The sequence below is a fragment of the Lonchura striata genome, chromosome 2 (assembly GCF_050655825.1).
Source record: "Lonchura striata isolate lonStrDom1 chromosome 2, ASM5065582v1, whole genome shotgun sequence".
NCBI classification, from domain to species: domain Eukaryota; kingdom Metazoa; phylum Chordata; class Aves; order Passeriformes; family Estrildidae; genus Lonchura; species Lonchura striata.
Window position 1 is genome coordinate 117,409,585 of NC_140704.1, and position 14,114 is coordinate 117,423,698.

The 14,114-nt window shown below is 40.4% G+C and overlaps 1 protein-coding gene across 3 annotated transcripts in view; it reads right to left on the reverse strand.

Moving 5' to 3' along the window:
- Nucleotides 1-10,622, reverse strand: part of RB1CC1 (RB1 inducible coiled-coil 1) — a 64,631-nt gene extending 54,009 nt beyond the window's left edge. For all 3 annotated transcript variants that reach the window (XM_021555701.4, XM_021555699.4, XM_085573812.1), the window contains exon 1: nt 10,501-10,622. The gene's annotated coding sequence lies outside the window, so the exon portion shown is untranslated. The remainder of the gene's footprint in view (nt 1-10,500) is intronic.
- Between the last annotated feature and the right edge of the window lie 3,492 nt (nt 10,623-14,114).

Below are 14,114 nucleotides of genomic sequence, written 5' to 3' on the forward strand. Positions count from 1 at the left end.
AATAGCGGTTCAACAACTACACAATTTGACAGCTACTGAAGACAGAGCTACTACCTATGTAATCAAACAAAACCACAAATGACTAATCCACCCAGATTATTTGTTTAACCTGTAGATTTAGACTTGCAGCATTAGATTCATGCAATCATACAAACTAGATCCTTCACACTATGGGATAGAAGTCTGTATGACCAACTGTCATGAATTATCAGTAATACCAATAGCTGAATATTTGAAATTTTATTAAACAGCTGCCAGGTCAGACAGAAAATGGTAGGCATAAATAAAAAAAAAAAAAGCTTACAAAAATGTAAGAACAGCACAAAATATAAAAAGTTTCCATAATTTGAAATATGCACATTAGGTAATAAAACACCAAAACCTACATTGCAATGCAATTACTGCATTATTTTCTTGTATAATATGAACTCTTCAACAACCAACTACTTTTGAAGTCAGTGTTGATCAATACTTTCAACACATACTGTTTACAAGCACTGAGATGTATCTCAGTTCGGAACTTGCTCATTGTTACATCTCGGAAAGGAAATTAATGTCTGTTTACAGACTCTTTTTGTCATTACAGCACAGGCATCACAGGTTTCACAGAACTGTACAAATAATCCTATGACTACATTAAGCATCCATTTCTGTCCTTAAATGCAGAATCCCTGCTTCTAATTACCTAATGCTGACTGTTTCATTGTTTCATGGTACAGCTCTTTCCAACTTCACAAACTCAAACACTGAATCATGGCATTCAGAGCAAGACAAAGACAAAAATCAACATTTATGCTGTTTGGGTTTAATGGGACATTAATCAACTTCACTTTGGTCATTAAGTTCCCTTTGCATTATCTTAATTGTTCACGCTCATGCTTCTGACATCTCATTTCCCATACTTCCTTTATAATCTGGATTACAAACTAAACTTGAGCAAACAGCAATACTGATAATTTTTTCTTTAACACCATAAAATTTAAACTGAACTATGCCAAAGTAATGGCTTTCCTTAAAACCCAGTGGTGTAAAATTCCATCCACAACAGCAACACGCAAGTAGTACATGGTATCTTGCTTTTTGTTCCAGGAAGAGCAGGGAAGTCCTGCTCCACATCTGTATGCTAAGCGCTGTACTTATCAACGCTTCATCTTCCAAGTCAGATAGAACCAAGAGGCCCAAACTCTTTCCCCCTTGTGTGTATCTCCAGGTCAAAATGGGCTCAAGCCTGAAAGCAGACAGAACTAGCCGAATCACCTGATCAAGGCAAGACACAGTGCCTGCATTTCCACACTGCTACTAGACAATCACATACTTTCTATGTGATAACTTTATCATGCTGCTGATAAAGAAGTTTCACTTCCCTTACTGCAGAAGCACTGAGGTACACTACAGGTAACAACAGTGTCTCTGATATGAGTCATAAATGTTACCCACAATTACCAGGGTCAGGAGACTCCAGGACAACACCACAGAATTTCTGCCTATTGAAAGGACAATTCATCTGAGGCAAAGGCTGACAAGTCTGTGACATGCTTAAAAAGACTCAAGTGCTATTCCTCATTCAGTAAATATCTTATCTGGGTAACATCTCCCCTCAAGGCCAATATACCTTTATTACCTCTCGAGATGGAGTCAACTTTGGAGCACGTTAGCATGTTATTAAATAGTGCTTCATTTCCATACCACAAATCTTAAGGTTTGCCTCTCAGATGCTAGAGTTCTTATGATTTCACCTTTCAGAACAGGATTTCATGCTTTACCCTTGACTTAAGCAACTCTATAATCAAAAAAGGTACAAGATCAGTGCAGAATATTCCTTACAATTAATTTTGTTTTCTTCTATAAACCTACCTTCTACCTCCACTTCCTTTGTTGTTTTCAAGTGCCCTTTTCAAAAACTCCTGTCTTGCTTTAACTTGCAGACCCCAGCAGCACAGTATTTTATAGCACATAAGTCAAAGTAAAATGAAAATAGAAACTGAAGCTAAATTTAATGCAAGTAACATCTTTCTTAATGTCAGTTGTAAGATCCTCTCTAAAAGTAAGCTTTCTTCTAAAGGACCTTTCTTCAATACTGCAACCTAATGCATCTAACCAGAAATACCTTAATTTTGCAGAACATTACTACTACCAGCACCAGAAGAATACAGAGTATGACCTCATTTTGAGGGCACACATTCTTTAGTAATGCTTTATGCAACAGAAATGACTACGTTTTTAAAATACAGTGAAAATGCATACCATTTTCTAGACAGCCAACTGTTGAAAGGAAACGTGCTTTAAAAGACACTTTAAAAACTTAAAAGAAAAACTAAAAAAAAACTTTAAAAAAAACCCCTAAGCTGTGTGATAAAAAAGTAGTAGGGCTCCTCCTGACCCATGTGGAAAGAATAATTTAATTCTCCTACTCCTCCAAAATAAATTTAACAAGACCACATTTAATCACTGAGATAAATATTACTGAAGGTGGAGACCCTATCTCCAACTGCCACCTTGTATCAAAGCCTATAAACCTCATGTTCAAGCCACACTGCAGTCTTAAAGAAAGGCTGTCAATCCCTGACATCTGTAAAGTTGCAGCCATCTGGAGCTCTATTTATATGTTGAGATGTGCATCAGGCACAGAGGCGGTTACTTAATTACAGCATCTCCAACAGTCACTGTGTTCTTAACAGCTCTCAAATTCAGCTGCGGGTCAGCAAAGCAAGTCTTTTCCACTCAACCCAAGAGCCAAGCTGCAATCCTACAGAGCAACCAGAACATATTCTTAAACCCCTACTTCCCAATTCACTAAAGAGGAATTTCAAAAGTCAGTAACATAGTACTTCATAATCTAAGAGGCTTCCTCCCTCCTTCCCCTCCTTTAAGATGAATCATTTTATGTACTACTAACCTAATATTTCAGTTACATATTGGCCACCATATTCAGAGTTGCTTCTACAACTCTGAATTATATGGAAGCTCCTCATTCAGCTAAGTAGGTGCTGCAATGCCTTCAGAGGACCTCCGCAACATCAAGAGTGAAAGAGCAGATCAAAAGCAAATCTGGGCAGGTAAGAAAACACTGTGCATTAAAGAGTGGCTTTGAAATCGATGTGGCTCAAAACAATGCAGCTTCTCACAAGTTCAGACAAAACTTACACTGTAAATTCTAGGAATGCAATAGTTTCAAACATGCTCATAAGACGACAAGCACATTATCAGGCAGTGTGTCATGATTACATACGGATGTGATGATAAAGCTTCAAATCTGATGGTTAGCATCTATTTACACTGCTGTTTTCACTGATTTGAGCAGCTGCCAAAACAGTCCATATAACAGATCAGACAAAAGTTCTCCTCTTACAATACAATTAAATACAATTTTACCACATTTTTCAAAACCTCACATCTCTTACATGACAAAGTGAAACTTCTGTGTCTCAGTTAACAGGTACAAGCCAGAAAACAAACAGGATTCCTGACAATCTCATTGCTAGGAAACAGCCCACAGCCTGCAGAAGTATCCCTTTTCTTTCTTCCCTTTTTTTGTTTTTAATTGATGGAAGCATGTCTTTCCACAGCTGTCTGTGCCTTACTTTTGACAAAGTTAACTGAAGGTTTCATCAGATTTTTCTTTTTTTAATGTATAATTTTGCCATTTCAAAGCACTTGTGGAGTACAAGCCTCCCTTGAATTACAGAGATTAATACATTCTCTTTGCAAAGATTGGAAGTCTCAGGTACATGGAGCTTCAGGTGGTTTTATTCAAGTTACTGACTGACTCCATAGTGGTGGGAAGGTTCTTTCTGTAGGTATGTACTCTAAAATAATGAGCATGTCAAATCTTTCAGTGTTTGTAAACAATTCTACAAGAAACAGACAAAAAAAAAATTCATTCTTTCTTATACCAACTCATACAAGTCAGCACCAACCCTTCTTCCACTAACACTCTCTCTGATCAACCAAGAACACAAACTCTGGAAACAAACAGAAAGAGCACCAGACTTATGAACCCCTTTCCTCAGCCAGTTCTTCTGCTCCTTTCCCTGCACCAACTTTCAGTGGTGCAAGTACCCATATTTCTCTGGAATAAACTGGATGCCTTTGCTGTAATAAGTTAGAAATACCATACTTCTCCAGGATGCTGATAGCTCAAATTGGTTCCATGATCTGGTTTGTTATATAACTCCACAAACTGTACTTCAGCTCAGGCTGGAGAGAAGCCAATGAAAACAGAGGCTACCCAACATCAGAATCATCATTCAAGAAGACAAGTGAAAATTTTCAGAAGGCATCACTCACATTTCTAACTGCCCATGCCATCCTCCGTTACTAACAGATCACATCTTAGAAACCTAGTAAAAAAGCCCAAACCTCTAAAAAGCAGGCTAAGATAATTTAAAAATTTGCAATTACTACAGATGCAACCAAGAACAGAGTTTCTCAAAATTTAGTCTAGAGGCCATTTCCCCTGTTCTTCCCTCTTCAGATACAACATCCTAATGCTACAACTTTTGTTTTGTTTTCTTTTACATGGAAAAGAGAAAAATCTTGACCAGAACTATTTAAAAGATGAAAATACAGAACATAAGACTGATTAAATGGCATTCACTTCACAGGAATGAAAACACTACAGATGGAAAAGAAAGTCAAAGATTGACAATAATGAAATGTAAGGCAAGTAAAGATCCTTGTGATTTAGTCTGACTGCCTACATAAAAGTCACAGGTTCTTCCTTAATTGCTATTCATAAGCAATGAGATTTTTAAAAAAACAGTAAAATTTTCTAGAAATAAGGAAATCCACTACCATCTTGGTAAGTTATTTAATTGGTTTGCAACTTTCAAACTTGTTTCAAATTTTTCTTATCCTACATTAATCATAAAATCAGTATTTGAACTCTAAAGATCTAAAGATAGAATTTATCTAATTTCTCTTTTTAAAGTTACTTATAAATCATGTCACCTACCAACCTCCTCCTATTTATCAACTTTCTTTTATTACCAGTGGTATCTGAAAGCAAATTACCATCAGCAAGATGCAGAGCTGATATAAGCCCCAGTCTGCCTAGGAATACATATTCAGAAATGTCTAGATTATTCTCAGGTCAATTTATTAACTCTTTTTGGATATCACACATTTACAAATCACCTTCAGATCTCTACTGGCAACAGTGTGAAAGAAAAATAACAGCAATGTGCTGAGAAATTAGAAAAGCTGTAGGATAGTTTGCAGAATATTAAATTATCTCTAATTTCCAGAAGTTGTTTTCTAATCTTCATCTGCCCTTCTTTACCTTTCTGCAATATAAATCTTTGGTAGCCTATAACAGCTAACAACATGCACCGATAAATTCTTTTATGCAGTTTTACCAACATAAGGACTATACAACCACCAAAGAACCCCAAGAAAACCAGAGAAAAACACAACTTACAATGACTGTTGTATTATAACTATATTCCTGCCTTATTGAACCCTGGTTGTACTGTTTAGAGCTGTAACATGCATGTGAAAATGTTGCTACAAATACATTTGCTTTTTGAAATGCATAGGTATTTTACCACCAAGCCTTTAATTTAAAAAGGAAAGTTTACACACTACCCCTCCCCCCCTTCATTCAGAAAGAACTGAGAATTTTGAGTCATATTTCAAACCATTCACTGGGTGAGAATCAAGTTTCTTTCAATCAGTAGACAGCACAAGTACTTGTGAAGAATATTTTTAAATAGAGAAGTCAGCTTGAATTTACTAGTAGAATACTTACAATATAGCATAAGCACAATATATTAGAAGACAGCTTCTAGTCCTGTTACACAATATATTCTTACGTAATATTCTTCCCTTCATCTGAATTTAATAAAAATACACACTTTGGAGGATGGAAGAATAACTGTATAAACAAAAGCACCATTTTGTCAGCATGAATTGTTTATCCAAGGCCAACTACAATAAATAAGGGTCAGATTTTCACACTTTTGATGTACCAGCACAGCTACTTGGCATCAACAAACTCAAAATAAAGTTTGAGATAAATCACTGACATCTAAATTTCCTGTAATATCAGGGAAAAAAAACACTATTCAAATGATAAATATCAAAAAGTACTGCAGCTATAACTACAGCACAAAAGAGCATAATATGTTCAATCATAGAACTAAATCAAAATAGAAGCCTCAAACATTCAAAAATCAGATCTCAGCAAAGTGAAATTCTTACAGAATTTATATTTTTGCTTTGCTAAAGGTGGTATGATTTTTTTAATCCATGATGTAAGTAAAACTCTCCCTATAATTAGTTCTTCAATACTGCATTCTACCTCTAAAACACATATAGTTTTCAGTCTGTTCAAAATGAAAACAGCATACTGACCTGCCAAACACATCTTCAAGAAAAATAATGAAGATGGATCATACAGATACTAATTCCTAATCCCTCCAAACGAAAGCAACAGGCAATCAAAACACTGAACACACTATTTCACTATCGCCACCTCAGCTTTCCTACTCTTCTGAAAAAGCAAAAATTCTGTTTCAAAAGAAAGTCTTAAGAGGTAAGAAAATATGAGTTATTTCAAAAAGAGGAAATAAATCCATGTTCTAAAGTCATTTAAAAACCCCTTAGAACATGACTTAGGCAGAGCTGCTCTCAAATATTCACACACCATTCTTCTCATTGATCCTATAGCATTACACAGCAAGACACATGCAGGACCAGCTGGAACTCAACTAGTCAACAAAGCAGTTTGACATTTTACTTTCCATTAACAAGTGATTAACACAAGTCAGAAATAAATTCATACAGCACTCAAACAAGGCTTTTTTGTACTTATTTGTACTAATTCATAGAAAACAGTCAACAATATTCTACCACAGCTTATTTTCTAGATGCACAAACTACTAGAGCTTTATATACAGCACAACGTAATCATTTCACCTTGATGCGATAAAGACAGCAGGCCCGGCTGCAAAATCTCTTTCCAAAAGAAACTCTTAACATCTTGGATGGACATAAAAAGCTACACTGAGCTGTTGCATGAGCTCAGAACCTTTCTGAACCATGGACTAACAAATCTGAACAACAAAAGGAAAATATACACCTAGAGATGGACAGAAGACAAGCAAGAATTGCCCTGACAGCCCTGGTGTTTCTCCTTATAAGCCCCGTCTCAATCTCTGAACATACTCAATCTGGTATCAATAAATCTGTTTAGATACTTCTATTGACAACTTCCAATAACTAATATTGAAATAATAGTCACATACTTCCAGCCCTGCTCACAAATTGGAAAGATAGAAAGAGCTGGTACGTGCCTATGATGTCTTCCAACTTGCCTTTCAACTGAACTACATTTAAAAAACTAAAATTTAAACGAAATAAAATTCATTAAGAATAAGATTCAGAGTGGATCTCCACTATGAATTAACTAATAAATAGACAAGTGACTGTCAGTAACTACAGAATGTTAATTAGCTCACAAAAATAATTACTAGCAATTTCTTTATCACCATTAATCATGCTATAGGCTTTTACAACACACAATTCATGTGAGGATCTTTCAACTTGTATGCCAAAAACATCAGTCTAGCAAATCAGCTAGAAAACAGACATGCTATAATTCTTGCAATTGGATGAGTAATTTACATATTAATTATATTTTTTGCCTGTTTGGTATCACTGCATTCAATCACATCCCGCAGTATAATACAATATTATTATGTAAGTTGGCATCTCGTAATCAAGTGTTTGGTACTCAGTAATACTGATTAACAACTTTGCACCACAATGCTACTTATTAATAGGCTCCTAGAAAGTAGTAAGGTATTATTTGTTTTTTCCCCTCCTCATCTTCAGAAACTATTCATATAATATTATTAAGCTGCGGACCAAAACTCAGGAGAGCAACTTTCTCGAGGAATATTGCAAATGCAGGAGACAGATGACTGCTTGGTCACTATCTAAATGACTGAAGTAGCTCATGTAACAGCTGGGTACACACATTATAGTTTTTCATTTTGTTCCCACTTTTACCTCAACATGCTGATGGAACCCATCCTGTGCAATTTAACTCTCAAGACCTTCACACCACTCTTCCACAGAAAGTAACTACTAGTTTAAAAGCAAATAAAGACTTAAGGACACACTGATAACACACAGAAAAATTCTTTCCAGTTATTCCACTGTAACTGCCACTCTTATCAAAAACAAATCAACTTGTGCTACACCCTTATCCCCAAACATGCATGCAGTTCCCTATTTAACCAAAATAACTGAAGTTCAGTTTAGAAATTGTTTTATACCCTAGTTTTTGCAAGGCCACATAACAGCTGTGTTCAGACAACACACAGGGACACACCATTTTTTAAACAGACACCACAAAAGACCTCAAAATAACCCTTGCCCTCTTCTCCAGCGAGAGCACAAGTCTGCTGCATACACTTCTAATTATAAATATAGTAACCTGACATGGGGAGAGAGACAGCCCCTTGGACACGATCTCAGAAACTAATAACCCAAATCTGTGCTGAGCACAAGCCTAGAGCAACACAATTGTGGCTAAGATAGACTGCTATTTTACAATCTACAAAACACACAGCTGCTTGTACAAAGTGGACAACAATAATGGACTTCCAAAGCACAATTACGTCTATCTTACAATAATCCACTATCCCACAAGATCCCATTTGTATTTCCAGCACTAAAACTGGCACAGCTGAAGTCCCTTACCATGTGTTATTCAGCAAGTAATTCTCTTTACTACTCTCAACACAATAAAGCCATTTTGAGTTCCATGTAGCATTTAGAGTAAGTACAAATATACCCTCTGCACACTTTAATCTAAACTTAATGATGCTAGAATATCAAAATCCTTTCTTGTTAATATTTGCTTCTTGGCACAAAAGTTTGTCTTAGACCACAAGATAAGAGTAAAGTCTTTTTTTATGCACTTCATCTTCTAAAAATTTCCTAAGGTACTACATGCTAAATATTCTTAACATTCACTATTTAAATATACCATAATAGTATATGTTTTCATTATTATCATTATTCTGTAGTACTTCCATGATGTGTGGAGATTAACTTTTTAGAAGAGTATGTATGGGAGAAGACAAGAAGCAATAGTTTTAAACTGAGACAATATAATTTTAGATCAGATATAAGGAAGAAATTCCTTACTGTAAAGATGCTGAGACACTACAACAGGCTGCCCAGAGAAGCTGTGGATGTCCCATGCCTGGAAGTCTTCAGGGACAGGTTGGATGGGGTTTTGAGCAACCAGGTCTGGCAGAGGGTGTCCCTGCCCATGGCAGGGAGGTTGGAACTAATGATCTTTAAGGTGCCTTCCAACCCAGGCCACTGTATAATTCTAATTCTATTTATAGTCTCAGCTATATAAAATTCAACTGTCTGAAATATGTTTTTCCTTTATTTTCATTTCTCCAGCATTGCTGAGGTACCTTTTACCATACAGTTAAACACACATCTCCAGAAATGCAAGTCCTTCCATAAAGCAAACAGCACAAACTACTTCTGACATACATATATGTGTGTCACATATACAAAAAAAATGATCCAAACATCAACCTCCTTGTTCTTTCCCACAAAGAAGTAAAGGTGAAAGCTTAAAATATGAACCATAAGAAATGTCACATTGCCAGGACATACCATGTAATTACTTCAGACAAAAAAAAAAATGTCACAAGAGGAAAAAAAAGCTATGGCTAGATGAGGTCTAAACTAACATTTCTGGGTTTCTTGGGAGCAGACATGACTTTTTATTTCATGTCTAGGTGATGTTAGGCAAGAAACATAAACATGACAAAGGTCAGCTCATTTCATTCTCCCAGCATTTACATTAGTATTTCTACCTCTGGATCACTGGCAGCCAGTACTCTTGGGGGTCAGTGAAGAAAGAAAAGCGAGCACGGATCCACATAACATCCTGAAAGCCTACTAAAGCGCCGCAAGAAAAAAAAAAACGAAGGGAAAATTCGTTACAGTACACATGCTTCTTCGGAAGCAGGACCAAGTAAACAACCGAGGGAGAGGCAGAACACCGTTTATAAACACACAACGCTTGTGCACGGTGCTCGCCCGGCCGCCGCCGACGGCGAGCACGGAGGCGCTGCCAGGCTGAGTCATTCCTTGTAGTAACTTCACACGAATCGCTCGCCCTGGCAGCGGAGCCCCGGGCAGGCAGGGAGCACCCCGGCCCGCCCGGCGCTGCTCCCCTCCGACGGCCGGCAGCCACGGCCTCCCGCAGCAGCTGCGCTGGGGTCACTCGGCCGCCCTGGAGCGGCTCCAGCGGGATCCCGGTCCTCCCCGAACCCCGCTCCGCCTCCTGCCAGTCCCCGGTCGCCCGCCCCACGGGTACGGCCCTGCGCCCGGCGCCGGGACCGCCGCCCCTCGCCAAGGCCGCCCTCCCGGTACCGGAGTCCCCGCCTTCCCCGCGGCCGGGAGGGGCTGAGCGGGGCGGCGGGGGGATCCCGCCCGTCCCGGGCAGCGCCCGGCACTCACCCCCGGCTGCCGCGCGGGCGGCGCCGCTCATCCTGCGGCGGTGGCGCCGCGTCCCCCCCGCGCCGCGCGGCCGGGCCCGGCGGCTCCGCGGGGCCGCGCAGCGCCTCGGCGGGGCCCGCGGCCGAGCGGGGAGAGGCGGCGGGCCGGGAGAGACGGTGCGGCGGGGCGGGCTGGGCGGGCGGGGGGCCGCGGGGACCGAGCGCGGCGCCGCCGCCGCCGCTGTTTGTTGTTGTCGTCAGCCGCTTCCGGCGCGAGGGCTGCCGGGAGGGGGCGGCGCGCGGGAGGGACCGCGCGGCGGAAGCGGCGGCGGCGGCGCGCGGGGCGGGCGGGCGCAGCCGGGAGCGCTCCGGCATGGAGCGGCTCCGGGCTGGAAGGGCTCCGGGCTGCCCCGGTTCCACCGGTTCCACCCCCGCTGCCCACGGCAGGGGCACCGTCCGCTAGACCAGGTTGCTCAGAGCTCGATCCACCCCGGCCCTGAATACTTCCAGGGATGTGTTCAGGATCGCCCCACCTCATCCGTGTGCAGCCAGTTCCATTTCTTCACCACCGTCACATTAAAGAATTTTTTCCTAGTGTTTAATCTAAATGTACTTTTTTTCAATTTACATACCTTCACCCTGTCCCTGCGTGCCTTTGTAAATAGTCTTGCCCCGTGTTTCCTCCAAGTTCCCTTAAAATGCTGGAAGGCCAGAATCGGGACACCCCAACGCCTTCTCCAGGCTGAGCAATTCCAATTCTTTCAGCCTTTCCTCACAGCAGCGGTGCTCCATCCCTCCGGTCAATCTGACGGCCTCCTCTGGACTCACTCCAACAGGTCCATGTCCTCCCTTTGGTGGGACCCCAGAGCTGATGCAGCACCGCAGCTGGGGTGTCACCAGAGCAGAGCAGGGGGGCACAATTCCTTCCCCTGACCTGCTGGCCATGCTGCTTTTGATCCAACCCAGGACATGATTGGCATTTCAAAGTTAGGCCCTCGGCCTTACCTGAGAAGGAGGCTTATTCAATTCCATTTTAATCTGAGATGACAAGAGATCAAAAGCTTAGAAAATCTACAGAGGGGTTTAAATAGCTCTCCTCTATGTTTTGAGTTTTATTGTAAAGAAGTGTACTGAAATAACATGTGCTTCATTGACATTTAGAACTGTAAAAAGAAATCTTAAAAAAAGATGGTTTCAGATGACAGTTTCTTACACTCTGCACAAACAGAAAAATGTCATCTTCTGCTAGAGAAACTTACCAACCACTTTTGCAATAAAATGCAAATTACAACTACAGGGATACTAGTTCCTAACAAACTTCTAGGTGTCACTTAAAGAAAGTGAGATCACCATGGGCAGTCCAGCCAAAGGTTGTGTCCATTTCCCAAACACACAGGAATTTTAAGACTAGAAGTTGAGACCTGCTAGCAATGATAAAGTGGAAAGAAATAAAAAGAGAAGGATTCATGGGAATCAAGAGCTCTCTGTCACTATATTCTTTTTATATTCTTTTTCCTGCCATAGGCATTGACTATTATTTCAACATTTAAGATGATGGCTGTTTGTATTTCCAGATGCAGGCAGAATTTAGCAACTGTTCAATTCATCCCTGTGCTAGTAAGTGAGGGTGGCCCCAGGTGCACTCACTGTCCAGGCTGGACTCCCATCCCCCAGGGAAGGGCTCTCAGAGAGCTTTCGACAGAAAGCAGCCCATGAGCTGTAGGGTGGGAACTGACTTCTTATCCGGTCTGAGAAAACAAAAGTAAACCTTGTACAGGTCACTTTTGGTTTCTGTTTTATTACAAGTTTCTTTAGAGGTTTAGCCCACAGAACTTTTCTTAGGAATGAGCACATTTCCACATAGAGAAGAGTAAATGTGAGAGGAATACAAGCAAGAGGCTTGTTTGATTCAGAGATGCCGGAGAAGATCACAATGCTGGCATCAAGGACATCCTCTAGCCAAGATCCCTTGAGAGCACCATACAGCTGGATTGTACTTTCTCTGCTGCCTCCCTTCACCTCTCCTTCCATAACATACACCATAGGCAGCAAAGCATAATGTTGTGGCCAGGCTATATTCAGTTATAGAATATTCTCTGCACATAAGAGGAGGATTGCAAAAAAGAGTGCAAGCATGCCATGATCCCAAGCACAGGAAGAATATATATATATATATATATATATATATATATATATATATATATATATATATATATCAAAAGAGTCCAGAGGAGGCCACCAGGTTGAGTAGTGGGATGGAGGAAAAGTTGCGAGATTTTCCTTTGTTCATCCCGGTAAAGAAAAGACTTTGGAGTGACCTAATTGTGGCCTTCCATACCTTAAGGTGCTTCTCACAAGCTGGACCAGGCTTATGGTTTTCACAGTAAACTTGTGGTAGCCACCTCTGCTATGTTGGAGAGCTTCCAGGCTATGTGGAATCGTCACAGCCTGTCCAGACAGGAACTTCTTGGCCTTTTAAAAAAAGCCCCCAGTTGCCACCTTGTGGCATCCCATAAACAAGTACTCCCCAACTCTGCAGCTTGTTAGGAGACATATCCAAATTCTGAAAAACATCTGTGGCATGTCAGACTACAACAACAAATGGAGCTGGGAAGACATTAATACTCAAACAGATGTAATGGGAAGTATAATACAGAACAAATTGCATGCATGCTGTTGTCAGAAGTCAAGGAAAATACCCCAAAACTTTGAGGTTTGGTAAGTCTGAAACACAAATAAGTATCATTAAAATTCTCTTGAGGAGAAATTACTGAGAGTGACCTCCTGAAGTCTGAGAAGCTGAGACATTGGCAAGAGAAGCAGCAGCATCTCTTCAAACACTGAAGCGGCAGTGCCGACAGAGCTTTTAGTTTTCTGGCAAAGCACCTCTGCCAGTCAGGCTTTCAACAATAGCATAAAATGAGGCTTCAGGCACTTAAGCATGGTTCTGGTTTTTACAGCACGTGTGGGACAACTGTTGATTGATTTGAGAGGCAGCTCAGGCAGGACTGAAGCAGGAACTTCAGATCTGTGGAGTAAGCAAAGTGCTGCTAGCAGAGCAGGTTGTTCTGGCTTGTTCTTGTAACATTTCATTATGTTGCTTCCTCTCAAAGTGTTCCAGAGCCGCTTCATGCCAAACAACTAATTACAGGGTTTTTTCATGAGCCTGTCTGAACAAAACCTAAAATTTAGCATTATATTCTATCCTAAAAAATAAGCCAGCATTTTATGTAGTTTTTACTCTAGGATATACAAAAAGAAAGCGTTGAATCAGGGTTACTGGGAATTCTTAACATTTTCAAAGTGCTGTACAAAATGTAGATTATTATTCCTTCAAGATACCTTTTAGGATTCACGCATATATTTTTTCACATTCTGTAAAATAACCAAGAAGGTTGAAGGGGTTTTTCACTGTGTGCTTTTAATTTTGGGCACTAAATTTGGCATACCAAAGTATGTGTCTCTTAAACTACATATTTATGTAGCTGTAGTCAGAGAGCAAAAAGAACAGGCTGCTCTTTAAGGGAAATCAAACTGGGAGCCAAGGCTGGCAGCAAGGGGCACTGTCATGGACAAGGGGCACAGTCCCACAGTATCAGTGAGGTCTGGTGATTGTTTTTCCATACAATTGTTGTC